This window comes from Gallus gallus, chromosome 4, assembly GCF_016699485.2.
Source record: "Gallus gallus isolate bGalGal1 chromosome 4, bGalGal1.mat.broiler.GRCg7b, whole genome shotgun sequence".
NCBI classification, from domain to species: domain Eukaryota; kingdom Metazoa; phylum Chordata; class Aves; order Galliformes; family Phasianidae; genus Gallus; species Gallus gallus.
The window spans coordinates 56,534,951-56,561,950 of NC_052535.1; the positions used below are offsets into that span (position 1 = coordinate 56,534,951).

Here is a 27,000-nt window from a genome sequence, read left to right on the forward strand (position 1 = left end):
AGCGTTATTTAAGGACCAAGATAACAGCATGTTCAATGTAGCCACAGTGGAAGAAGCAGCAAGACTAATTCAGGGCCAGATCTGGATTAGAAGTTGGCAGCAACAGGGAAGTACAAAGAAACAAGATGACACCCTGTGACATATAACAGCTGAATGGAGCTCAGTGTGGATACATCATGAAAGTACTCAGAGAAGTCAACAAATAGCATGGTAAAATCTTATGAAGAATGTTGGCCAACAAAGAAATGGCTTTGTGCTTATCTACCTACCAGAGACAGAAGTCAGCCCTTTATTAGTGAAGATGGGCTGATGTTTTAAAGCAGGAAAGAGCTCTGGAAAACCCTGAAAGTGGTAACTTTCAAGTGGGATAAGAAATTGCTAAAGGGTAAATAAAAAGAGTAGATGAAGTAAACTTTCGTAGCACGCCTGAAATCTAATTTTGGTAGAGACATAGGACAGCTATCACATTCATCAATTTAATTTGAACAAGCGCTGTAGGAATGACAAAGAAAAGCATATGTCAATTTTGACCCTGCAGTTAAATTCCAGAAGAGTTATGCACTGGTCATGCATCTGGGTTAAGAATACCTGTGTCCAGGCTGACACAGAGGTATAACTACAGACATCTCCCCACATACTCCCATTTCAAGGTCTGCCTAAATGACAGGCATAACTAAGTTCATACAGAAAAATAGTGATGATAAAAAGGAACTGTTGAAGAAACAAAGAGGAAGCAATAGCTCTGCTTGCACCATGCCAGTGTGACAACCCAACCCTAAGCAAGGTGTCCAGAAGTGACTGAGAAGTACTTCAGTCTGGACTGGAGACCCTAACTTGTAAATACCTCAGTATCTTCTACACGTTTTGGTTGTCCACATTAAGTGATACAGCTGACCATGTAAAACTGGCGGCTACTCCTCAGAGATTGTCATCTTCTGACCTTAGAATTTTAAAAATTGAAATCTCTTGTTGTTTTCCTTTGAACGACTTTTAAGAGACAGAGATTTCATTCATTAATAGATCAAAGCTAGTAACTCCTGGAACATGAGACTAAAGGAGGCCCTTTGCAAAGCACCCAGCACAGAAGCTGGGGCTGCACACACACACACAGCAGTGAGACCACAAAATACACCTTCCGACACACTGAATTTCATCCTAGGGAGAGAAGCATCAGCAGGCATAAGGCCATCTTCATCACCTAAAGTCTCATCAGAAAACAAATCTCACACAGACAGGATTCTCTACAATCACTTCCAAGTCATCTGAAACCTTGAGCATGGTGCAACTGTTTTTTTTTTTTTTTTTTTTCCTTTTACAATAATGGATATTAAAGGTCAAATTCTGTACTATTGGATGAAGGAAGAAGCAGCAACAAAAAAATAGAGGGAACAATCCATCATTCTGCTATTCCTCACATCTCCCCTTAAGACCAGAGACTCCAGACACTTATTAATAGCAAGTAATTAGATTGCTGTCCACCATAAATACATACCACCGCTTCCATCAGGAGCACAACAAGATTAACACACTGAGAACATCGGAAAAAACTCATCATCAGGAATGACTAACTCCTTTCATAGTTATTTATACTTCGGTTTATGATGTTGATGCATTTTGGACACATTCTCCAAGACACCTCACTGGCTCTCTTAGCACCCAACGCAGATCCCAGGACTTGCCCTTGCTATCACAGAGGGCTGCTCAGCCCAGGGCAGGTACTGCAGCTCATTGAGACATTCCTTGGGCACCCAGCAGTTTCCAGCTGGGTGTGTTTTGGGAAATGCTAACAAGGGCACACAGCTGGGCCACAGCTTGAGAGATGAAGCTAGCCTAGCAGTTATTTCTGCCTGGCTTCCTTCCTACCTTCTATGCTACATGCCTAAGAGGATTTAGCTAGCCTGTCTTTTAATTAAATAAAATTAAGATGTTAATCTAATTTTTGAAAAAGGAAGCAGAACAAATATAGCTTGGAAAAAATAAGCCCCTCCTTAGTCAATCTTGCTAGACTTACTGCCTGCTCTATGAGCAGATATTATCAGGGGGCAGCACCCACAAGAGCAAAGAGAAGGCACGAGCAGCAGTTATTTTATTGCAGTTATACGGTACCTTTAGCAATCTCTGAACAGTTAGGAGGTAAAATGAACTGGATGGAAGCTCACAAAGCTCTCCAGCTGACAAAGGAATGATAGTCTCTACAAGTGCCTTTACTATATTGTGTTATATTAAGGATAAATAAGATGCTCTTCAGCTGACAGGCATAGGTATCTCACCAGCTAGTAAGCCATGAACATATGAAAACACAGCCACGAGGATAGCTCTACACAACAGAGCCTGAGGATTAAGCCCTTTCTGACCTTTCAGATCAACATTTCTTTGTTCAGTATGAAAAGCCCAGTGACAGAATATTTCCTTACAGTCCAGGGACATCTAAAGGGCTGCTGCCATAGAAACAGATTCGCCCCCCCCTCCCCCTTAAACCATCACCACAGCCACTTTTCTTTCAATGTCTTATTTCACTATTTTTATTATGTAGGTTAGGAAAAACAAGGAGCCCCTGAAGGACACTACCACCTCATTATCTTTAGTAATAAGAAAAATGAGAGCCAAAAAAAATTCAGATTGAAATTTGCAGCAGTTTCTTTCATTTTGTACTCCTGAGCACAAAGGGGAGAGATTCCTTTCTCGAGACAAAGGTGAGGAAGAAGAAAAAGGGCAAGAAGTAGGGAATGAGTGAGCAGCAATAACACCATCTCCTTCATCTCCCCTTTTTGTTTGAATTTGTTCAGAAGCAGAAACTTCTGTTAGAAGCTGATATATTTGGACTATTTTAATTCACAAATGAATGCCCTCTGAGAGCAGTCCCAAGAGGAAACATCAGAATAAACCATACCACATGTGGGATTTTCCATATAAAGGATAAGACGCCCAAGTGGATCTGGTTTGTGATTAACCAAAAATTTGGCACAGCACTGAAGCTGGCCTGCAATATTATGGATAGAAAGAGCTCAAAACAAGTGCCAATTCAAGAGGTATATGGTTCTTACACAAGTTATTTAGAAAAAAATAACACCAGTATCATCTTTTCAAAGGTGTTCCATGTGGAAAACCAGGAATAGGGTGGAAAATGCACAGAAATGCAACTCAAATACCTCAATTTGTCTCACATCCTGTAATGAACAAACTTGCTCCTGAAGGAGGAAGAAAAAAAGATGGAAAGTAGGAACAGAGAAGTTGGAAATATTTGGTCCTGTGTTCTGCAACAGAAATAAGCGCTCCTTAAAGTCCTTCATTTGAAAATGCAGTCAAACTGGCAAGTCTGACAACTACTGCAGCAGAACTTTAGAAATCTGCAACAGGGTCTGACTACACACTAACCACATTTGAGAATTAAAAAAAGTGTTAGCAAAAAAATAATAGAATGTGCTCAGATAATCCCAATTATCCTAAAAGCGTATGCGTTTCTGCACAAGAAACTCCTCAGCCAGCACTGCTGCAAACACCCACGTATCCCTTTTGACCATATTTCTCTCTCACGTCCCATTTTCTAAAGCAGGGCCACAACTTGGCAGCAAACAGCTTTCTCCTCAGCAACTCAATGCAGCTTTTTTCCTTTCATTTTTCAAAAAGCATCAGAAGCTGTAGTTAGGAGCAGAAGAAATTAAGGAATTTTTGAAACAAATCTATCTTGGAAGTTACGTAGCATCATGTAAGCTTGCCACTTCTAGGACTTCTCAATGTGGAAAGAAACTGTCCTTTACTCTCAAGAATTGCTGACAGATGTTCTCCTTTCTGTTGTTAAACAAGTCATGATAAAAACACATTCAAGTCTTAGTAGTACTGGGTGCACCCTAAGCAGACTTTCCATTTGATCTGCCCTAAGTCGTGTAGCCTTTTTTGTCTGCTTGCTCCAGCACAACGCGTGTTTGGTACCAAAACAGTGACAGCTGACACTGTTCCTCCTGTTAGCAAGAGCTTCACCATTCAATTCAAACCAAAAGCATTTGTCATATTGCGTGGCATTGAAGTAGATTTAATCGGATGAGGGCACTAGTGTTGTCAGTGCCAAGCTGAAAGAATTTGGTAGAACAAAAGCTAGATTTATCTCTGTGGGAGTTTGGGCAGGGAGCAGCAGAGCATCTTAGTGAACATACGAGGGGGAATTTCAAGAGGATAAAGTGCTTGCATGAGAATGTTTCCTCGCAGTTATGCCAGAACAGAAGTTAATAAATGACCAGCAGGATGCACCTACGAGCTGATGTGAACAAAGTTAAAGTCAGTTCTTTATATCAAACGTTACTAAGGTGCTCTACTGTTATGTAACTCTGTATCCAGAACAATTAGCACCACCATGTTTGATTACATTCAGCAAGAAAACTGAGGAGAAAAAAAAAAAAACAAATCAGAATGGAATCCCCCAACCAATTCTCAAAAATACTCTGATTAGGACTTCCAATTCCTTAGAAGATATAACAAGAGATGTTGTAGCTCTCCCAGCTAATACACCATAGACCACAGCTCTACATAACCAACTCAACACAAACCAGAAACACCAGAAACAAACCAACACACACACACCACACTAAAAGGAAGAAAGAAACGGTCTTCATCTTTTTGCACAGCCTGGCCAACAATTTTTTTTTTTTTTTTTTAATTGCTCTTTCTACCCTTTAGATGTCAGAGTCATTGCAGAAGATCTAAGCAGGTGATAATTAAACCTGAAAGAAGGAGTGGGGGAGAGAATCTGAGAGAAGGACTACAAACAGCTTATCTGAAAGTTCTCGTGGGACACCATCTAGAAAACAAGGCATGCAATATTCTATGTGAAAATTCAGAGTTTTCTACGTGCATCACAGAGCACCAAATGTTTTGAGTTCGCAAGAGAGGGGACACTGACAATATTGCCTTTATGCATTCAAATTCTCTTGCATCATTTTAAAGTGACAGCTTAAATCTCCCCAAGTTTTAATTAACTGACTGCCATAGGTCGGAGAGAGAGAGAAGACTGGATGTCATGTAGAGTGCTGGTATGGCTGCTGCTTTGGCACAAAGCAGCCTCGTTTTTGGCATTACTATATTGAAAGCTGCCTACAGTACGTTAACAAATTGGAATTCAGCCCTGCATGAAGTGTTTCAACATTCACTCCAACTGTGCTAAAGAAATTTCCTATTTGTTTTTTTTTCCTACACTAATTACAGAGCCACTGGAACAAAGCAGAGCCTCTTGAAAGGTGTAGTGCATCTTCTGAGTTCTGCACAAGCCCACAAGAGATGTGGGATATTTTGATCACTCAGAAGACAATCCTTACCTCCAAGAGACAGGGCAGCATTTAATAAAGTCACAAAAAGGTTAAAAATTTTATCTAACTTGATGCACTACAGGCACCAGCATCCATCTAGCCCTAATGTAGTCCCTAATCGAGAGGTTACAACAATTAGGTGACCTGATGAACGTACTGCTTTTTAGATGCTCAACTCATTCTTATGGACACCTGCCTTTGAAAAGCTTGACATATGTTTCACATGGACACAAATCTTCAACAATGCTGAGGCAGATGACACCCAAAGCAACTCCCCCAAAAGGACTTGCAGAAAGCATTATAAAGCCTAGACACAGCATGTAAGTTTTTGGAGCCTCACCACCCTGGCAGATTGGTTTCTGAGCCCAGACTCACAATGGTGCTCATATGGTTCCTTGCTTGCATAGCCAGCAGATCAGCAACATTTATAAATTCACATGACTTGAAACTGGAGAAACTCGATTTTGGAAGAAATGTCAGAACGACTTTAGAAATGCCATGTCATTTAATTTACCGTGAACAGCCACCTAAAATTCACTATTTTTAAAGTTAACTTAGAAAAACATGGAAATCAGATGTCTGCACCCATATGACTCCATAGCCATGGTATCTGCACACTTTCCTTCCACCCAGCAAGGACACCCACAGTGCTTCTGGTAGTGCAGCACCATTTTGTCTGACCCCAGCTGCACCGCAAGCGAACCAGAACATCAGTGACACAACCCAAGGGTGTCATCTTCCTGTCACCTCAGTGTCACTCAGTCCTTTCCTGCTGTCCTCACTGTGTGCAGAAGCAGCTGAGACCTTTAGTCACTTCTTAGTAATCATTCTCTCATCGAGAAGCATGCTATCCTACACTACTTTTTCTGATTGTATGGCTATATTTATATGGTTATATAGTTATAATTAAGCAGTATTCTAGAAAAATTAGAGAACACGATACACTGCATTTTTCTTTTAATGATACTCAGCAAATTATAGTAATCATAATACTACTTCAAACATCTTCAGTTTAATAAACCAACCAAATTCCCAAATGGGCACATTAATCTTTATTTTTAACATGCAATAACTATGTTAAAAAAATGCAAGTTATAAGGAAGAATTAAAACATGCAGGTTTTTGTTGTTTTGCACTGATGCTCTGTAAGCACAGCACATCATCTTCCTTATTTGAACACTAAGATTTAGTTTATTTGCATTTTAAAATGTGGAAAGCTGGTCACCAGCTGGTCAGTAAAATGACTACTGCCAATGTTTATATAATAGATATAAAATATTAAAATGCACCATTTGAAATGATCCAAGTTCTTATGACTCAGCTGACTGAACTGTATTTGAACAGTAGATCTCACTTCCACTTCACCATAAACTGACGTTCCTTTGTAAGCTACTCTATTTCTTTCTCAACTTGATACAAATGTATGAATGTAAGAACTTCATAATCAACTTCTATGCTTTTGAGCATGAGCTTTTTTCCAGAAGACAAGCAGCCAACCTAGTGGGTAGAAAAACCAGAGCTATCAAGCTGAGCTTCTTCCAGATGTTTTATATTATCAGTAAATTGGCAACAACACAAAAAAAAACATTAGGATCATCTCTAAACACCTTGCAGGCCAACACATGAGCTGAGAAATTGGATGGCAGAAGGAGAGCAGGAATAATATCATGAAGGATGATTACTACAGCCATGTCTCTACTTGCATGGAAAAACACATCTCCCTTTCCTTTAGTTAGTAACTGAAGCACAAGCAGTTCACAAGCAGTTCAGTTCTTGCAGATAGGATGTTGGAATCTTGGAAGCCCTGAGGGAATCTCAGAGAAAAGCAATGTGACAACAGATTGTAAGCAAAAGATGGCAACCGAGGAGCAAAGAAGGCCTACAGAGGACAAACAGTACTAGGGAGGGGAAGCAGCCAGGAAGGGCTTAGCCTTCCCAGTTGTGCTTTAGTTTTAAGCGCAAATTGCATTTTGGTCAATAAATGAAAGTCAGGAGTAGTTCCACACAAGTCAACAGCTGCACTGACCTGCAGGTACAAGATGACCATGCACTTCCCTTTAAGCTGAGCACGCGCTACCCCAAACCGAATGGGTTATTCGCCATCCCTCCTCTCCCAAAAGCCCACCATTTTCTTCACACTTAAAATCTTTGGAGTGCACATGCAGAACAAATCTTAAGAAGTCTCTTCCTAAGCTAACATAAACACTATAGACAAAAATACAACACAAACATTCTGAATAGATTTTACAAATGACAAGGGAGAGTATTCCTCCATCTCACTGAGGATTTCCCCAGTGTATCTTTTTCACTTCCTCTTACACATTTTTTTCTGCACTACGAAAACATCTGGGACTTTAGAATGCAGCTGCTTTTGTTAGCATGTCAAAAATCAAAGTTCTGACCTGTGCTGGTGTAGAAAACTACCCAAATCATCAAATGTCTTCTTTATCCAGAAAAAAAAGAAACACGGGAAAAATAACTATCTTCTCAAACATATTTCAATTCTGCCATTATTCTTAATTACAATACTCATTTTCATTCGAAGAAATTATATGTAAATAGAATTATTTTCCTCTCATCTCAGACCACATCTTTGTTTTTAGGATACAAGAAGTAAATCTTGGTTTTCTTCTACATTCATGAAGATGACACTTCCATTAGAACTAGTCAAAAATTCTGCTACAAAATAGTTGGAAAATTCAGACCAACAAAGCTGAAGAAGGTGGTGAGGATCTTCAGTTATAATCAAACTGTCATTGTCCTTCTTAGTGATTAAGCTTGGAAGAGCTCAGTGCATTACAGACAAAAGTCAGGTGAAAACTACATCAGAGGCAACATGGGACAGCAAACAATTACTCAATTGTTAACCTGGGAGATCAGCTACCAACTCTATGCTGCTTCCCTGGAAGGTCACCACAGCCACGAACACATTGCTGTTTGACATTTGCTTGAAAGAGAAAGAAAAGACACACAAAATGATCATTCCTTATACAGCTCATCATCTCACCAATGAAAAAGGTCCTTATGAAAAGGTATTTTCTCCCTGCATCTTTTTGTCCACTCTTATCTTTCCTTTTATTTTATTAGCTTGAAAGAGTAAACCAAGTTTGAAATCAGAAACATAGTCCTTAATAGATTTAATAGTAGGAGTCCATAACTTAACTCAAAATGCTTCAAGAAGAACTTGTAAATTCAGAAGAGTTCTGAAGTGTCTCTACAGGACAAAATCCCATCCAGGAGAGATGGAAGGATGCTGTCTCTTCTACATCAATGTTTTCATGCTGGCTGAGGTCTGCTGTGAATGAGCTATTTGCCCAAAGGGAGATTCCCTTCTATCTGCAAGAAGTGGCCCTGGGTCCCCCGCATCTTGACCTAGTGTCTGTCCTGATGCAAGGTTACAGGTAATAAGGGGGTAAGAAGTAGTGACCACATTGTTCTCAGGTTTTCACCAAACTAAACCAAAAATCTGATGCGAGTTTCACAAATATTAGAACTCATATCCAATCTAAGAGTTTATTCCTCACCATCTAATTATTTTTTCCTCTTTAAAATGCATGAACATTTTCACATCACCTTTAAATATTTATTAACATGCTTAGATGAATACTTAATGCTATTTTAAGGAATACCTTATTTTTCATGTTTCTGCTATTGAGCACAAAATGGCAATTCCACACTCATGAAAAGGAATTTGTAACATTTTAAAAAGCAGACCATAGACATTGACTACTGCACAGAAATAATACATGAAGGGCAAGGTGGTTTTTTTCCCAAAAGATACTTCAGTGATAAAAGAGCCCACACAGCTCTCATTCAAATGAATAGAAACTGCATATGTGAAGCTCTTAAGTGATCTCAAATACCTCATTAATCTATAGAAGATTCTCCCAATTTAAGAGTTGTGAGTTTAGAGTGATGAACTGAGTATACAGTCTCTGATGTGCCATGAAAAGACTTCCCAAAGCAGAAGTCATTTTTTTAAATTAAGATATTCCAGTTATCATTATTATTTCTTACAGACAAATAAACCTTCCCATACACTACACTTACATCTGCAAAACGGTTCTAAAAGAATATGAGGACAATACATTTTAACATCTGTCTCACTTCTGCTTTTGCTGTAAGTTAATTACTTGTTTTCCCTTTCTACATACCATCTTTCACCTGTGAAAAGGAAGATTTCAAATGTAGACAGAGCCACTTGAAAGGCAGATTTCTCAGCTGCGTGCTCTGGGTTAATACATTCAGATAGTAACTTTTCTTTTCCCACACTTTCTCATCCCATTCCCCTCATCTCCCCCTTTTTTTTTTCCCCATTCCCTTTAAGATCTTCTCTGTTGCAGCACTAGCAGCTTGAGAAGCTCCTGAAGGAAGCTGGGTCCATAAGTGGCTGAGGCAGTATGGTGAGGCAGGTGTGGGCTCTTGCCATGCTGTCAAACAACTAGGACAACCCATGCTGTTTGCTTACAAACAGCCCTATATCTTGAAAATTCCACCTTTTCAACTGCTTAAAACATTTTTTTTTACTATTGCTGGTAATGGTTCTAATTTTTTCCCCCTTTGATAGGGGAGAGATATACAGAGAGAAAAAACCTAAAAATATCAAATAAATATTTTAAAAAACCATCTATGACCTGGATTTCTGAATCTTCAGGATCATCATTTTTATCATTATCAGTGATCACACTCCGACAGAAATAGACTACGTAACACTATTTTATTTCACAAGGGCTAAATAGATGTTACTGTAAGCAGTGCACAGTACTTAAAGCCATACATGAAGACTTGGCACGTCATACAAGCTAGCAGCCAACCAGAAGGCCTAAAACAGATTTAAAAAAAAAAAAAGAAAGAAAATTGAAGCATCCAAGCACATTTAGAAGATAATCTATTAGTGTTCAAAGCACTCTGAAAATATTGCCCCTTCTCAGAAAGCTCAGTGAGCCAATGGACTAATCTTATTCATCTTTTTTTTTTTTTTTTTTTTTTTTTTACAAGTAGACTGGCCTCACTAGGATTTCTTCCATTTATTCATTCAACATTCGCTCTTGATATTTCATCTGTCTATGGGTTGTAATTCGAAACAGGACAATGTACCTTAATGCCAACAGGTCACAGCAGAGATGGTAGAATTGCATTATGGGATGTGAAGGAGTGTGGCTGCCTTTAATGAGCTTGGAAATTGTCATGTCAGATTACTCAGGGCTTTCTCTAGGATCACTGCTAAGGGACAAAAGCTTTGTGTTACTTTTTGTACTCCAGACTTCAGCGGTTCCTATCCCAAGAAGTAGTTTGTAAGAAAGTAGTAGCTGTAAGTATTCCTTAAACTTTCTCCCAAAGTAGGCAAGTTGCTCACATTCTAGTTGGTTCAAAAGAAACTAATCTTGAATCACATAAAGGCAGAAAATTTGTAGCAATTAAGTATAAAGCAAATGTCACACACTTTGGTTACCAAAGTGTAAGCAATGGTAAGAATCATTAGATTCGTGAAATCAAACGTACTCAAAACCACACATGCTATCCAAAGTCCACTCTTTTTTAGATGTATTGTGGGGAGAATACAGAAGTCAAGAGCAAGGAAGGAAATAAAGGCAAGAGACAGAACAGATCTTTAAAGTCATTCTTACATTAAGTGACTTCACTGCTGGACACTGCCAGATACCTGAAGTACGCTCAGTGTGTTATATACAAATGAGAGCTGGGATGCTTGGGTCCAGTTTAAGAGGAAATCTATTTAAGAGATCTCTCACAGCACTCCCTCCACAAAGTACACAGTTGCACAGAAATCACAGGAAGAGATGAGATTTTAGCATTCAATGGAACAGAAACAGACATCTTCTGTGCTGCCATTCGCTATTCCAGTAGCTGCAGCTCTACTTCATTAGTCAGTCGTTTCAGTGACCTGAAATAGAAACCTTTTTTCTTTTAAGTGCTTATATAGTATTACCTGATGTTATACAGCCCGAACTGCTGAACATTACTCACTCCCTGTCCCCAAAAGGGAAAAAGCAGCCTGTTTCTCTCTTTCAAAAGAAAAGCCAATAATTTGTCCTGAAGTACATAAGTTTGTTGCATAAATGTATGCACTCCATCTACTGCCTTTCAATCAATCACTTCAAATCTATTTTCCAGAAAAGAGACAGAGCTGGAATGCTTCATCTTTAAAACCTAAGCATAGCAGAGAGCCCACTACATCAGCTATAGGAACCCCAAAGCACTCTGGGAGCAGCAAGCACTCGGCACAAGGGATGGATAAAAGAGGAAACTGCTGAAGACAGACTATCTGGAACAGCAGCCTAACGAACACAGCAAGCACTTGGATTCATGGATTTAATGATATTTATAAATATTTCAGCTGCCACTCTGAACCTGAGCTGTATGCCTGAACAAGATGAGGGGCACAGCAGATAATATTCTAACCCAAATCTTCTTTTCTGGGCACACAGCCTCCCCAGATGAGCACAGCACAGCTGCTGACAGCCCCCCACAGCTATGTACCTTCCCCCAGGTGCCAGGCACAGCACCCAGCAGAGGAGAGCTGCGATGGACGAGGCAGCAGCTGGCTGCACAGCTCAGTGCCACACCTCTGTGTTCTACCTCATCTTCACGAGCAGCTACAGAACAGACTGCGGGATCTCTTCTGTTCTGATCAGCTTGGGGATCACAAAGCAAGACGTGGGATGTAAAAAACTGAAGCTGTTCTGCAGGTTGGAGCACAGATGTATAAGCAAGCTCTCTGTAACTGACAGCATTTAAGATTTTAAGTCACCGCCGCTATTTAAAAGACCGAGAAATGCTCATAACGCCATATATGTCTACTTCAGCTCTAATCATAACATTGATGGCTCCCTTTCCACAAACCAACATTTGAGTCAATTCATACTATTAACGGTGGATAAATACTTATTGCTAGTACTCTTCAACTCTCTGTCCAAGACCTAAATAGAAACAGGATCTCTTATATATAGGATATTCCCGTTTAATATTAAAAGCACCACGAAAGCTATGTTTTCTGTAAAAAGCACAGTAAGTAAAACCCCTTGGAACTAACTTTAGAGTTCCCCCTCAAGGTCAATTAGAATTGCAAACCGTAACAGATTCATTTCAAGCTGCATCTTGCCACTTTCCCGTGCCTTTTCCCATGAAAACAAACAAGAAACAACATTAGGCTCTACCTGCAGAACTTCAAAAAGCAAATGGGAAAATATTTAGTGGAGATGGTTCTTATGTCAGTACAAAAATACAGCCACTGCTGAAGCTCAAGAGCTTGAATCAGACTATGGGACTCCCACCACCTGGAAGCTGTGACAAGTCACAAAATAAAAATCCCCAAAGAGCTCAAGGCTCAACTATTCTTAACACTGTGCTGAACCAGGATAACACTGATCTAAAAACGGCCTAAGGGAACGTTCTTTGTTTTCAAATAAAAAGATTTTTTTCATTTCTTCAGAAAAGCAGCCTTCTCCATAAGTCAGGTCTACTATGTGTGTGTGTGTTATATATGTGTTTATATATAAAAAGAGATACTTCGCTTGCTTCAATGAGTTTTTCCTCCCTCTTCAGGGAGGGATGAATCTTCAGATTGAGCTAGGACCTGCTGAGTCAAGATCTCTATTTTTACATGCAGAAATGTATATATAGGTCGATAAGTACATTATTTTTAAGAGTTATTTGCGGCTTCTCTCCAAACCACACTGTAAACCTGGGAACAGGCATAGAGTGAAAGCTTTGGTCAGGAAAAAGAGAGTAGAAAAGGACAAAGACCTTTCAAAATGAGTTCAAATGAAGCTTTGGAAACAATATGAAAAGCATTTTCAGGCTGCTAGCTTAATTAGGAGAGACTTCTGAACCCTAAACCAAAGCAAACTATATAAATGCCTGGGGCCCCCAGTATAGGAATGACATGGAGCTCTTGGAGTGGGTCCAGAGGATGACCACTAAGATGATCAGAGGGCTGGAGCACCTCTCCTACAAGGAAAGGTTGAGAGAACTGGGCTTGTTTAGCTTGGTGAAGAGAAGGCTCTGGGGAGACCTCATTGCGGCCTTCCAGTACTTGAAGGGAGCGTATAAACAGGAGAGGGAAACAACTGTTTACAAGGGCGGATAGTGATAGGACAAGGGGGAATGGTCTTAAACTGAGTCAGGGGAGGTTTAGGTTAGATATTAGGAGGAAGTTTATCCACCCAAAGGGTGGTGACACACTGGAACAGGTTGCCCAAGGAGGTTGTGGATGCCCCATCCTGGATGCATTCAAGGCCAGGCTGGATGTGGCTCTGGGCAGCCTGGTCTGGTGGTTGGTGACCCTGCACATAGCAGGGGGGTTGAAACTCAATGACCATTGTGGTCCTTTTCAACCCAGGCCATGCTATGATTCTATGAAATGTCTCTGAAATGTAATCCACAAAGGTCAGTGAAGCAACACAAGAAGGCAGTCAAGTGATATGTTCCTGGTTTCACTGCAAAAGTTGAAAATAGGACAGAGAAGAGAACTCAGGGGGTCAATGGAAGACAAAAAGGCTATCTCAGCAAGCAAAACAGGTGAAGCTAAAATGGCACAGCTAACCATGTGAAAGCATTGTGCTCCAAAAAATCTGATACAACTTCCTATTCTTCTTTCAGATATAAGCTATCATAAAAAAAATTGCTTCTGCATGAAGGAGGACTCAAACCAGCAGGAGATACAGTTTGTATCTGTCAGGTATAGGAGGCATCACCAAGCCAGCAGTGAGCCTGGAGATGTCGGATGTCCTGCACACCGCTAGAACCGCACATCAGCAGCAGAACAGCACCAGCATTCATCTCAGCTCCTGCTTAAAGTGCCCAGCACACCTGAGCACAGACCTGGGGTATAAGAAAGCTTCCCTCTGTGGCACCACAGAGTCATCCTCCAAGCTCTGTGAGAGCCGGAATACACACTAACAAGCAATGAAATGAAAACAAAACACATTGACACGAGTGGTACATATTTTGTATGCTTAAAAGACTAACATCATTTAAAGGTATTTTTTTCTTTCAGTATAAATGTCTATGACAATCCATGTGGGAGGCCTAGCTTTTAATTAAAGGCACTACATGAAGCTGAAGAACTTTCTGTTCTGTGTAATTAATTAACCTTGATAAAGTTGTTCCATGAAAACAGCCATTTCACTTCCAAACACAGATAGATGCCTCATGTCTACACTACATCATCCGTATATTCTCCTAAGTTAGGGCTCATGCTATTAAGCTTAAAATACAACTTTGTGTATGCATATTCACTTAGAAAAATAGGTTTTATCCAGTTGAGGATAATCCAACTCTTTCCACTTGGTTGAGCCCTCTCAACAAGCTACTTTCAGCACTTACACATCCAAATAATTTTAGATTACAACAGCAGCAGTCACAGGAGTAGAAGTTTGTGTCTCATTATTTCTAATGCCCAGGAATTACATATTTAAGTCCCTGTCAATGTTGCATTATCTTGCTGCTGCTAAGACAAAAGAAAACTCAATGCCATGTTTAACAGCTGGAATAGTCTCTGAATACAAGCTGGTAATTTGAGATTGATAATGAGGCCCTTCTCACAGTTGCCCCCAAATCAATATTGCAGATTGATTGCCAAAATTATGAAATTAGCACCTTTAGCTGTGCATTCTTAGCAGCAAGTATATTGCAGTACGAAGCACATTTGGAGGATAGGGTTGTGGCATCTGTTTCTCAAGAATGTTTTCATTTATGTTGCATGTATAACTTACAAAGGGACCGTACAAACTCTTCACAGCATCCTGTGGATAAGGCAGCATTTTTTTACTGAAACATTTCAAGGCTTGCCCCCGGTCACACAGGAAATCTGCAGTTGTGCAGGAAATAGCTCATGGGATCCCAAATCCCACCTCAGTGCCCCGGCTACACTGCTATCCATCCTCAGCCATGCTTAATACAACTAAATTACAGATAGCAACAAATTGCAGAATCTGCCTTTCAGATGAGCCGATTTGTACAATGCATCAATCCATAACTTGTCTCCTTCAGACACTTGGATAGATGGGCTGGATGCCCAGCATGTTATAATAACCCCAAAAAGCTTTTGGCTCAGTCTGTAAACACATCAGCATTAACTTAAAACTGCTGCTTTGTATACTACATGAGATATCTGCTTATGCTTTGTGGCCGAATTGTACCAATTAAAGAGACCCAGATACTGAGCTTACAGAACAGTTCACAGCACAAGACCAAAGACAGCCATTAACAAGAAGCACAGAAAGCTGTACTTGGTATTTATTCCTTTAGGGCACTCTGCTCAATCAGCTACCTTTTTATTTTCTAAGCACAGATTTCTCATGGTGTACATTCAAACCTTGACAAAAAGTGATTCAAACATTAAAAATTGGGTGTGCTCCCACTGATTCTGGAAGGGATTAATGGAGTTCCAGTCTCGCAGCTATAGCCATGGGTTACAGCAAAGCCACCTTTCACCTAAGCTGCTAGAGAGCATGGCAAAGATCATGGAGAATCCAGCTATTTGCTATGCTTGCACTCATTATGGAGTCTCCCATGCTATGTAAGTACTAGACTAAATCACTCCAAGACAGAAAGCCATTCAATAGTAACAATGAAAGGCTTTTTTAGTTCTTTAGAGCTAGAGATGTAGCAGACTAAGGAAAGGTCTAAGTACACTCAGAACACCCAGGTTGCATTGGAAGCAGTAATTTATTGACCCTATCACTGTGGCTTAATGGGCAGATAGAAGAAACAAGTCAGGGATTGTATACAGACCACTGAATTGCCAGGGTATGCAGGTTGCTGTGTGCCAATGAGATCATCTGACAAAAAGCAAGGGAGAGATCTATAGTAAAAGCATATTTTGTTTCCACTGAGTGAAACAGGAGAAAGGTGAGATGACTTGTTTGTTTGTTTTAAATACTTCGGAACAAGTTCAGGGATCTGTACCAAGAAGCTGCTGGAATCCACAGTTGCTAATTGCACAGATGGCAGAAAGGGACATAATCCAAGATCCATCCAGGTCAAAGCAACACCTTTCATTGATACTAGCAGGCTTCAGATCAGGCTCAGCAACAGTGCTCAACACATTCAACACAATTCAGCTCAACGCATGCAACAATGCCAACCCAACTAGCACTGGGTTACCTTCTAAACCCAAACGAATCACCAGCAGGCACCAGCCCTTGTGTGGCCCTGGCCTACTGGAAATACATCAAAGTAGAAATGAGAATTACGCATAAAACAAATTAGCAAAGGTTACAGACTAGTGAGAGGGCTTGCTTTCTCCTTCTATCTGCTTTTCTATATTAACCAACTCTTTGAGCAAGTGCTTCCAATAGAAGCAGCAGTTTATAAGCAAGAAGCGTAGACTTACAGACAGCTTTTCAATAGCTCCCTGCTCTGGTTACAATAACATATCCTCACATCAGAGACAGAGCCCATTTTGCAGCCCTAGAAAAATGAGAGTAGCAAAGAGCAACAGGAGTATTTCACAGACAGGATCCCATATAAATTCATTCACAGCCTAAGCACACTCTCAGAGTGCATTTTCCCTCTTCAGTAACGTACCACAAAGTAAAGAAAAAAAAGGAAGAAATGCAGCTAGCTAGTCAGACATAACGAGGGCTAAGTCAGAAATCATGGATTTACATCACTGACAATTCCTTCTTTCCTCCTTATTACAAGCAGGGAATGAGAAACGAGGGTCATAACCACCCAGATTTGCAGCAGCCGACACGCCCAGTAGCTGCACCCAGCGCTCCATCCCCAGGTTTTGCACAGTCAGGATCCCCATCTCGCTGCCAGCAAAGCCCTACGCCCGCACATGGCTCTGTGAAGTCTTCACATGGACACCGTTCTGCCATTTACTATCAGCAGCAGCGGCGGCAGGTGCTGCAGTGTTATGAGGGAAAACGAACGGAACGCAAGGGACTTCACACCCTAGTCTCTGTGGAGGGGAGGAAGGAAGCCTTAGGGACTGAGGACATCTTCCTTCTCTCCGGCCTTTGTCCATTTAAACAGAAGAATCAGAAATCCGGTACATCTCCGTTAGCGATCCACTCCACCACAACAAGCTGCGGGGTGGGGGACGACGACAGTTTTGGCAGCTCTTTACAGAAGAAGCGGGTTATTGACAGATCTCATTCTGCATCTTCCCGACCAGCACACGACCACCCCCCGCAGCGCACCACAGCGGCACAGCAGAGCCGCCCGCGGCTGCCGCCCGGTCCCAACGGAGGTGCAGCGGGAGCACCTGCGCCGGCTGTCCCCGGGTTGCCACGGGGAGCTCTCCCACCGTGCGGCAGCCCCAGCGGGTAACGAGCCGCCAACCCGCGCCCTGGGGTAGCTCCCCGCCTGCAGCCAGGCTTCCCGTTTCTACCGGAGAGTTCTCATTATCCCACCCCGCTATTTATTTCAATGGCTTCTTACACAGAATAAGCTGCGGGGTTGCCATCGAGAAATAATCATTGGGGGAAAAAAATAAATAAATAAAATTAAGCGCTCAAGCCCCCCCCCTTACAATCACTGCAGGAGGAAAGAGACCCCCGCCAACTTACGCGCTCGTGTTTGTCGGCAGCAGCGCCTCTGAGGAAGGCTCCCCGGCTGCAGGCGGCGGTGCCGAGTGCCGCAGGACGCGGTGGAGCAGCCCGGCCCCCGCAGCCCGCCCTGCCTCTCTGCCTCCCTGCCCCGGGGCGGCACCGCGCGGAGGAGCCGAGCCGCAGCCGCGCACCGCCGCTCCCACCCCGGGCTCGGAGAGGCGGCGTGTGGGCGCGGGCAAAGCGGCCCCGTCGGGCCGCCCCCGCCCTGCCGAGCCGCGTTGGAAGGCGTCGCGTTTGAGGCTGGGGTGGAGAGCCACGGCACGGCCGGTTACGGTGGAGGAGCTGGGAGCGGACAGAGCGCGGAGCTCCGGCTCTCTGATGAGCGGCAGGCCGGCTGGCAAGCGGCGCTCGTTCTGCTCAAAAGGAGCCCGAGCTGGCTTCGCTGCCGCATTACAACACGTCTGTGCCTACAGCTCTGCCAAATAATGACGGCGGAGGAACAGAAGACAGAATAAGAAAAGAATCTAATTCATTAGATTCAAGCAGGGATGGCAGGGAGAGCAGGGGCCAGAGCAGAAACCACACCGGGATATGGCTGGCAGTTGCACGGAACCATTCAGGTTGGAAAAGACATCGGAGATCACCTAATCCAACCGTCAACCCATCCCTGCTAACTATGTCCCTCAGTGCCATATCTCCACGTGTCCTGGGGCTGAGTGGTGCCACCACCACAGAATCACAGGGGTTGGAAGGGAGCTCTGGAGGTCACGCAGCCAGACCCCCTGTTAAAGCACTGTCCCCACAGCAGGTTGCCCCACCGGCAACGCAGAGAGCCCAACCTGCTCCAACGGCTCCACAGCTCACATCCATACCTTCACGTGTCCTCATACGAGACTCTTCAGCTATACTAACTGCAAAGAGCACAGGACACAACAGTATTAACCTAAGCTACATTTCTTTCACTTTGGGAATAGGGGTAATTAACACAAAAGAGGGAGGTGAAACTGGAAGCATTGGTAGGGTCACTTTAATGACTTCTGCCTTGCTGCCTATTACTCCCCCCCCTCCCCCCCAATGAACTTCAGTAAGAACCTTAAAGAGTAAGTTGAATACTTGAAGTCAGAAGCCAATTCGATCACAAGGATTTAGGTCAGCTCCAGTTCAAGACTTAACTATTGCATCCAAGTCAATGGCTGTTGTCCTACCGGTGTAACAGAGAGCCATGTTCTTGTAACCACACATACAGAAGTCAGTGGGACTTTTTCAAATGAATTTGTCACACCATCTGATCCTTCACATTACAGGCACAGCTGCAATTCTCCTTTTTGAGCACGAAATAACTCACCGGAACATTGCTACAGGGGAGAACAAAGTGGGTCAGTGAAGTAGTGCTCTCTTCTAAACAGAAAGGAACGTTCTAAGTCAGCAGCACCAGCATTTATTTTCCAGAGGTGTTTCAGAAAACATCGTTATTTACAGTGTGGTTCAAAGATCACAGATAGCTCTTCTCATTCTCCTTATACATCACTACTTCAGCACAGAAGGGACAAACTGAAGCACTAATACAGTGTTATTGCTTCTCCTGTGCATTCAGAGAATTCAAGATGAAGGCCTGCAGCTCTGTAACTAAGATGTCTAAAATGGTCTTTAGCATGGTTTTAGCATACAGAACCTAACAGTCCAGGCACAGGGATCTTGAAACCTGAACTGCTTTAGCCACATACAACTCAATAGTTTTAATAATATTGACCCACATACTAAAACACATTAGAAAATGGGTATTGAGATGCTATGGAAACAGAAGGCTGGGGAAAGGGTTAAGGAGAAGAGGAAGTAGGAAGAAATGCAAAAATAGAAACTTCTGTGATGCTGTATACATTAGCTCTGGTTTCCAGCACCCTGTCTGTGCTGCCTGGAATTGGTTCTGCTAAAGCTTTAACAGAGCTAAGTATCCCTCTCACCAAAACTGTAAGTGCAGTAATGAGATTTATGCTGGAATTTATACTTTTGAACACACACATTAGTCCCATACCACTCCCCCCCCCCCCCCAAGTTGTATTATGTTTGCACATCATTGACATAAGGTGACTTATAACTCCAGTCTGAGATCAAGGGAAGCAGCACTACCCTTTGTGCAGCTCAGCGAGGTGGCACATTTGCATCCTGCAGCACAACACATGCACCAAGCAGGATATGAAGGAAGGCAGACATACAGCAAGCTAGGAAATCACTGCATTGAAATGCATGGCATGAAACATTCATTTGCTTTTCACCCCCATTCCTTCTTCCCTCATTTTCCAGATAAATCTAAATTGTTTCATTCATAGCAAATGAAATCAATAATGCTTTTAGCTCGGAGTACATAAAGTGTCCAGCATAATGCTGCACCCCTTTCATACCCGACTCCTTCCGGAGCTCAACAGGAACAAATCCCGAGTGTAAAACAAAAGCTGGAGCAGGCCCAGCACAGCCATATAAGTAAATACACACACATTCACCAGGAAAAGACAGGAGAAGCAACCCTGTTTCAGTGCTTTCTAGTGGACTGTGCTGGACGTCAAAGCAGCTTGGTGAGGAGCCCCATCACCCATGCGGAAGGGAATCACTCACTAAGAAGAGCTGTTCTCCCATGCCTCAGTATGTGCCACTTGAGCAGTCCAGTCTCCCTCAGTCACCTTTCCACAAACACAACTCAACAGAACATTGGCCTCAATACAGACGCTGTGCTTTTCAGGATGATAACCAGAAGCTCAGCCCAAGAACAAACCCTGCTTGGCAGGATGAGGAGCAGTATTCTCCTGCTGAAGAGCACTTCAACTATTTCAGCGCAAAATGAGAGTCTTCTTCTGCATGGTTACTGACTACTGAAGCAAAATATTTCTCTCCACCACTAACTCCTTCAGAAATAAGCTAACAAAGACCAATTCTGAGAAGAACTCTTCTTGTAGGGTCTCCCAAACCACAAAATCAAGGACAATTTTCACCTTCCTGGCAGAGCAAAGCCACAGACTGGACTGTTTGCCAAATGCACATTAGTCTGTGTCTACATAACAGCTTTGAATTACTGTAGGTCAGAGCCTTGGGATTTCCAAGGGAAGTTTGTTTTGTTGTTTTCTTTTTCAAGTTATTATTATTTTTTTTTTAATGACCATTATTTCACAAAGGTAACAGCAAGAAGAATTGCTGCTAAAGACACCAATTGAAAGTTTTAAATGAAAAGTAGATCCATATCCTTCCCAAAGGAATCTCCACCTGTGGAAAGATCAAAATGAGGTCCTCCCACACATTTGGATACTAGACACTGAAAATATATATGGTTTCCTAGTTTTAAGCTTATCTACTTTCCTATCCATCACTAACTCCAAACCAGATCCCACAGAGCAATTTTCATCAGGTAATGGGAGAAGCCAAAAAAAAGAGAAAGAATGGCATTTGTGTTCTTCACTTTCTCTTCCAGCACCTGATGGTCCTGCAGGGAGGTAAATCAGGGAACATAACACTGCCAAATTAACAAGCAAGGCCTGCTAGGCACTCATTTTTCTGGCTGAGAAGGTAACTTGAAATAATTGTTCTATACTCTATTTCTGTTCACTGTTATTTGTTTTCCTTTTCCTCCCCCTCAAAGCTTTACTGGTAAAGGAATTTAACTTCATTTGCAGCGAAGGCAAGAGGAAGTTCTCTGGTATTTGTTAATTTCCAGCATTATGTCCTTCTAATTGAATTTCTGTGCATCTCTGTTCAGTGTTCAGGACATAATTGAAGGAGGTGGTTTGCGCAGTTCAGTCACCAGCATGAGCCAATCTAACGGCATTCAACAGCTCACGATAGCAACAAGCAGCTTTCAAACACCTTTTCCCAGAGGAGCTGGAACCACAGTGTGCCCAATGCTGACTGTACTGTGGTCAAACTCAGAGAGCCACATAGGCAGCACCTGCAGCAAGATGTTCAGGAAAACTGAGGTTTTAACTTTTCCCAGTAAAAGCTTCAATCCAACTGCAATCACATCAGTTCTTCCTACTGACTGCTGAAGTCAGAGCTACAGCTCTCCTTGGAGTAACAGAATTCACTAATAACAAAATAAGCTAAGAATTACGAAGATGGAAAAACATATTCCTGTGAGTTTACTTCAGATTTGCCCCAAACTTCCCCCTACCTCCAAAGGCCACTTACTATTTGGGGATTAAACTCAGCGTAGAAACCTTTGGAGTGGTGCTTGGCACACTTGCAGATACACCTTAGCAAAACCAAATTGGCAGAATCTATTAAAGAAAGCAGTGGTTAGAAAACGATGCTTTGAGGAGGCCAAGCAGACTGAAGCCAAAGAGTAAGATGCTGGCAGAAGGTATTGCAAGCAGGAGATTTTGTGTCTTCTGTTTCCATTTGAAAAAAGAGTTCTCAGCATTGAGATACGCACACTCAGCCCACACAGACTAATCTGTGCTTTTAAACACAAGCTTCTTGTTAAACAACAACAAAAAGAATAACTCCTGGGCACGCTGCATATTTTAATGGAACTGTCCTTCTGTGTGATACGAAGGCAAATTTGTTTCCCGTCAGCCTAATGGACTTTTGAGCTGCAGTTTTTCCACTCCTGTTAATGACTTGTTTCAATGGAGATGAGTGCTCTGTGTACAGCAATGCCATCTTCTGGCACAGTTCCTGTGAGAAAAGGAACTTGCTGAATACCATTAAAAGAAAGCTCCTGTTCTGTGAAAACAGAAACTCAGACTCCACAATAAATCTCAGATTTTCCCCTTCCCCTTGCTCGCACTGTTGGGCTGTAATTGTTGGAGGGACTGAAATAAAGCACTGAGAATACATGCGGCGCACTGTAGGAGAAAATTCACTCAAGTGGCTCTTAAAGGTGCACCAGGCACACTAACGAGAGTGGATGTCACTGCTGATTCCCACAAATGCTCGAGGTAAAGCACTGTGGCTGAAGTCATGGACATGCACAAAGCTGACGGCAGGGCAACAAAGCAGCCTGGGAAGAAGTAGTACTAAACAGAACCAGCTTCGCTGATACAGAAAACATTTCCCCAGGGATATGCAACCATTTCACACATCTAAATTATTTTTACTTTTGTATTTCAAGCCAGGAAATCTGCATTAAGCAATGACCAAACACATGCTATTTATATTAAGGAAATAAATAAGGGCTAGAAAGGCATGACTTCCTCATAATTCCTATTCCGACTTTCTCCTGAACTATCTCTAATTGTAGTTAGGAAGTACAGTAAGACAAGATTAGAAGAATCAAACATTTCCCACTGAACCCACACCTACACTTTGTTCCAGAATCTGTAAGGGTCAGAACTCACTGCGAGTGCACATCTCAAAGGCTGAACAACCAAGTCTTAACAAGCTGTACTCTGGGAAAATAGCTGAGGAGATTATTTATTTACTGTGCCATTTAATTCCCAAAATCCTCCCTGGGAATCAGGTAGAAGAAATATATAGTCTCACATCTGCCAGACTTCTGTAGAAGCTGCCTGAATTGTACTTAGGCTACAACACGATTTGTATAATACAAGAGATTACAAATGTAGAAAACAAAACCAAACACAAACCACTGCCTGAAATGAATCCTTATGCATGTAACAGAGTGAAAACTCCAAGAAAACCACTCCCCACAGCAAGTGCATCTAGGGACCCTTGATCCCATATAAATTCCTGTCAGACTTAGGTCAAGAGTTAGAGGTTTGCTCCATTCTCTCCTATCACTTTTGCTGAACAACTTTCAGCAACCCTCACTAACAGCTAATCATTCCCTTTCAAAAGTTTTATACTTCATTTTTCTCAGTACTTAATATTTCAAGGTGAATTTGCTTTGATCAGATTCTCTGCTCTTATTGACTGAAAAAGAAGGGAGAAGTGTAGAGGCAGAGCCCACACAACCAAAGTGCATTTTTCAATAACTCTTTATCTATCAGATAAACTGGTTAAGAGCCAGCCTATCAAAAATAGCCAGACAGTCACTTCCAAGAAAATTATATGATTACTGTAAGCATCTTCAGTTAAATAGTTTGTCTTCTGGATGTATTTACACAAGCTACCACTAACGCTATCATAAGGTATGTGGTAAATAGAATAAATAGATGAGGACAGTGGCTCAAAACATGACGCTGAACAGCTGACATGGCAAGGTTTGTTTGTAAGGATCACTCAGCCAAGCATCTGGATGGTTTCTGCCTCTGTGAGGAAGACCAGTCATTCAAATGCTGCCATTGCAGAACTTGTTAATCACTAGCCTTTTTATTTATTTATTTTTAATGAGTAACTGGTCGAACTAGTTCAACTTCTGTAATTCTCAAGCAAACCAGCTAATAGCACTGTTCTTCCCTGCTAATACACAAAAACTTTAAAATAAACAATGCTGCAGCAGTGTGACTGATATGAAAATGTTGCTGCTGAATTCTTGGAAGCGGTACATATGAAAGTTTTCCCTTTGTTTTATTACAGCTGAATTTTTAGTTAAAAACTTATGCTGAACCTCAGTGGTTAAGAGATTGATGGCTGATCAATATCAGGATACAAAGCAAGTTAAAAAACATCTTACGCTTCTACCTCAGAAGTGGCACATGAAAGTCAATCATGCTTCCAGTAAAGCTGTGCGCAGTTGATAATGGATGATATCAGTGTTTGATAGCACACCAGAGCAACACCTAGAGGTGAGAAGGATGCATGCTGCCATGTTTGGGAAAAAGCACAGCCCAGACGCAGATGTCTGAAAGAGTAAACCGCTGCCTCAACAGTAGGTATCTTTCCTTAGTGCAAGACAACAGATAGAAGTCTACCTGACAGGTTGCTGCCGAGCAAGACTTGAACTCAAGATCCACTCTGATAACTACAAATTCAACTCCTCATGAAATTAAACAAGAAACAACAACACAAGATGCACCATTCATTTCGGGCTTTGTAGGCTAAACCTTTGCTGGCTCTGGCAAAGCTGCAGTAAATGAAGCCTTCCCATAGGAATATCCAATATACGAAAAGGAGTAGGAAACAAAACAAATCAAATTATAAAGCACTTAGGGCCAAACGTAATAATTCTACTGATCAGCAGCTGAATATCTTTTTTCCTACTGGGTCACCTCTTCAGAGACTGTCCAGCTAAACAACAAGCTAATCTCACACATGTGCCTACAGCTTTTGTTATGCAAGAGAGCTGTTAACCTAACCAGAATCCTTCTTTTGCAAGGGCAGTAAAAGACAAACTGAGGGAAGCGCTGAACGCAGCTTACGGATACACAGGCACATTTATACACGTGATATCTGAAATGCATACATCATTCCCATGTTTGGCTAGTGGAGTTATATGACTTTTCCTCTAAAGTTCATGCATCTGGATAAACACAACTGTTTCCCATCTCTATTAGTGTCTAAATTCCTCATGAGTAATCTTAACAACATAAAATTTGGAATCAGAACTGAAAGGTTTGTCTTGTCAAATTATGTACACCAGTAGTTTGTTTCCAATAGCATTTTTGTCTGGCAACAGTTTAAATATAGCAATTCTGGTAGCAGCACAGATTTTTTTCTTTTTTTAAGTAGCTTTTCCTTGTCAGAGCAATGCTAACTGCTCTTTCTCACTGTATTTTCAACATGAAGTGAACCATAGCAACGCAACTCCATACAGAGCTTGCTTTTGGGGTAGCAGATGAAGCAGCTCCTATTTCCCAGGCGCTGTGGACACCACGGTCACTGTTCTTGGAGCAGCAGCTCCCTACCAGCCAAGCAGCTCAGTGGTGAGGTAAAGAAGGATTTCTGCATGTACCTTTACAGATAGGCAAGCCATGAGTTTCCATCATGCAAAACCACTGACGGTAACCTTCCCTCCCCCACCTTGCCCTGACACAGATGCTAGTCTGCCCTTTAAGGAAAAAAGGTTATGCTTGTTGCACCTTCTATTCTGGATGAAGGACAGAGACACAAATAATGAGACATTCAACATGAATGAACCTTTGCTTTGCAGTATAATGGTTATAAATCAAAACCCACTTGAAGTGCTTAGAGAATAAGTTATTCCCCACGTTATCACAATTCAAGAATTCAAGTACAAAAGCTTTCCAGCAGCTCTCTATAGGTACACTGAAAAAAAATTCCAGCTCAAACTTAGACGACATTTGACTCCTTCCTTCATCCATCTGCATGTGAACTGAAACATCACTCAGGACTCAGCTCTCTCATCTCAGAGAACTTCTCCCTCTTCTCCTAAAACAAAGCAGTAACTCACCAGCCACAAACTGATGAGACTGGAATAGCAGGACAGTCACCCTTATCAGAGCATCTTAAGTCAGGTGGTTTTCTCCCCATCAAACATTTTTATTTGACATTCAGCAGCGAAAGCTCAAATGCTTTGCTTCAGAAGAAAGAGCAACTCCATACATGCATCTTTAATAGATTTACAGCTTTGTACTCCAGCCAAAAGGGAGATGAAAAAGCATATTCTGAAACTGGAGACAGATGTCCATTGTGTATTTACTTATTATTGGTGGGAGTAATTAGTCTGCCAGCCTTTTGAGCACTGAGTTTTGATTTTAAATAATGGTTGCAATGTCACTTTAATATATCAGTCAATTTATTTTCCTTTTTACATACACGCAAAAATTTGGGGGTTTTATACATATATGTGTGTGCGCGTGTATTTATTTATTAGGTGGTCCAGTTCAAGCAGCCAGTAGCTTAAGGAACCTTCTTACAAAAATAATTCAGTTCTTCCTCCTATATTAAAAAAAGGCACTAAAAATCTGCCACTGAAATTCCAGACCAACCTTTGCATCTGGAAGTTGAGACTTGAGATGTACAGACCTCTCATTTCCTTTCTCTTCAGCACCATCCCCTCCCAGCAATGCTGTCTGTACCTTCCCAGCTAGAAACAAGCAAATCTAGCACCAGCACCAAAGGAAGGAAAACAAACAAACAAAAAAAAAAAGGGTAGCAACAGCACAAGGTTGAAAACAACCAATTACAACCCATATTTTAAATATATACTACTTAAGTTTAAAAAAAATTAGAGAATGACCGAGTTCATTCTTTATTATTTTCTAATTCTAGTGAAATGCTATACTGGGAGTTTAGCACAGTTCAAGTACACAAGCAGTACTTCTACGCTCATTAGAACAAAGCCTGCATTGCCCTAGGTTGACACAACCCTCTCTCAATTTCCAGAACATCACATC

At 41.7% G+C, this 27,000-nt stretch overlaps 1 protein-coding gene across 2 annotated transcripts in view; it reads right to left on the minus strand.

The window, feature by feature from the left end:
• The window catches only part of ANK2 (ankyrin 2), a 338,182-nt gene that overhangs the window by 295,045 nt on the left and 16,137 nt on the right, over window positions 1-27,000 (minus strand). Inside the window, exon 1 of one of the 2 annotated variants that reach the window (XM_040699367.2) lies at window positions 17,837-18,030. The exons of the other annotated variant lie outside the window; for it this stretch is intronic. The gene's annotated coding sequence lies outside the window, so the exon portion shown is untranslated. Of the gene's footprint in view, window positions 1-17,836; window positions 18,031-27,000 lie in introns of those variants that run through there. 2 annotated transcript variants of the gene reach the window in all.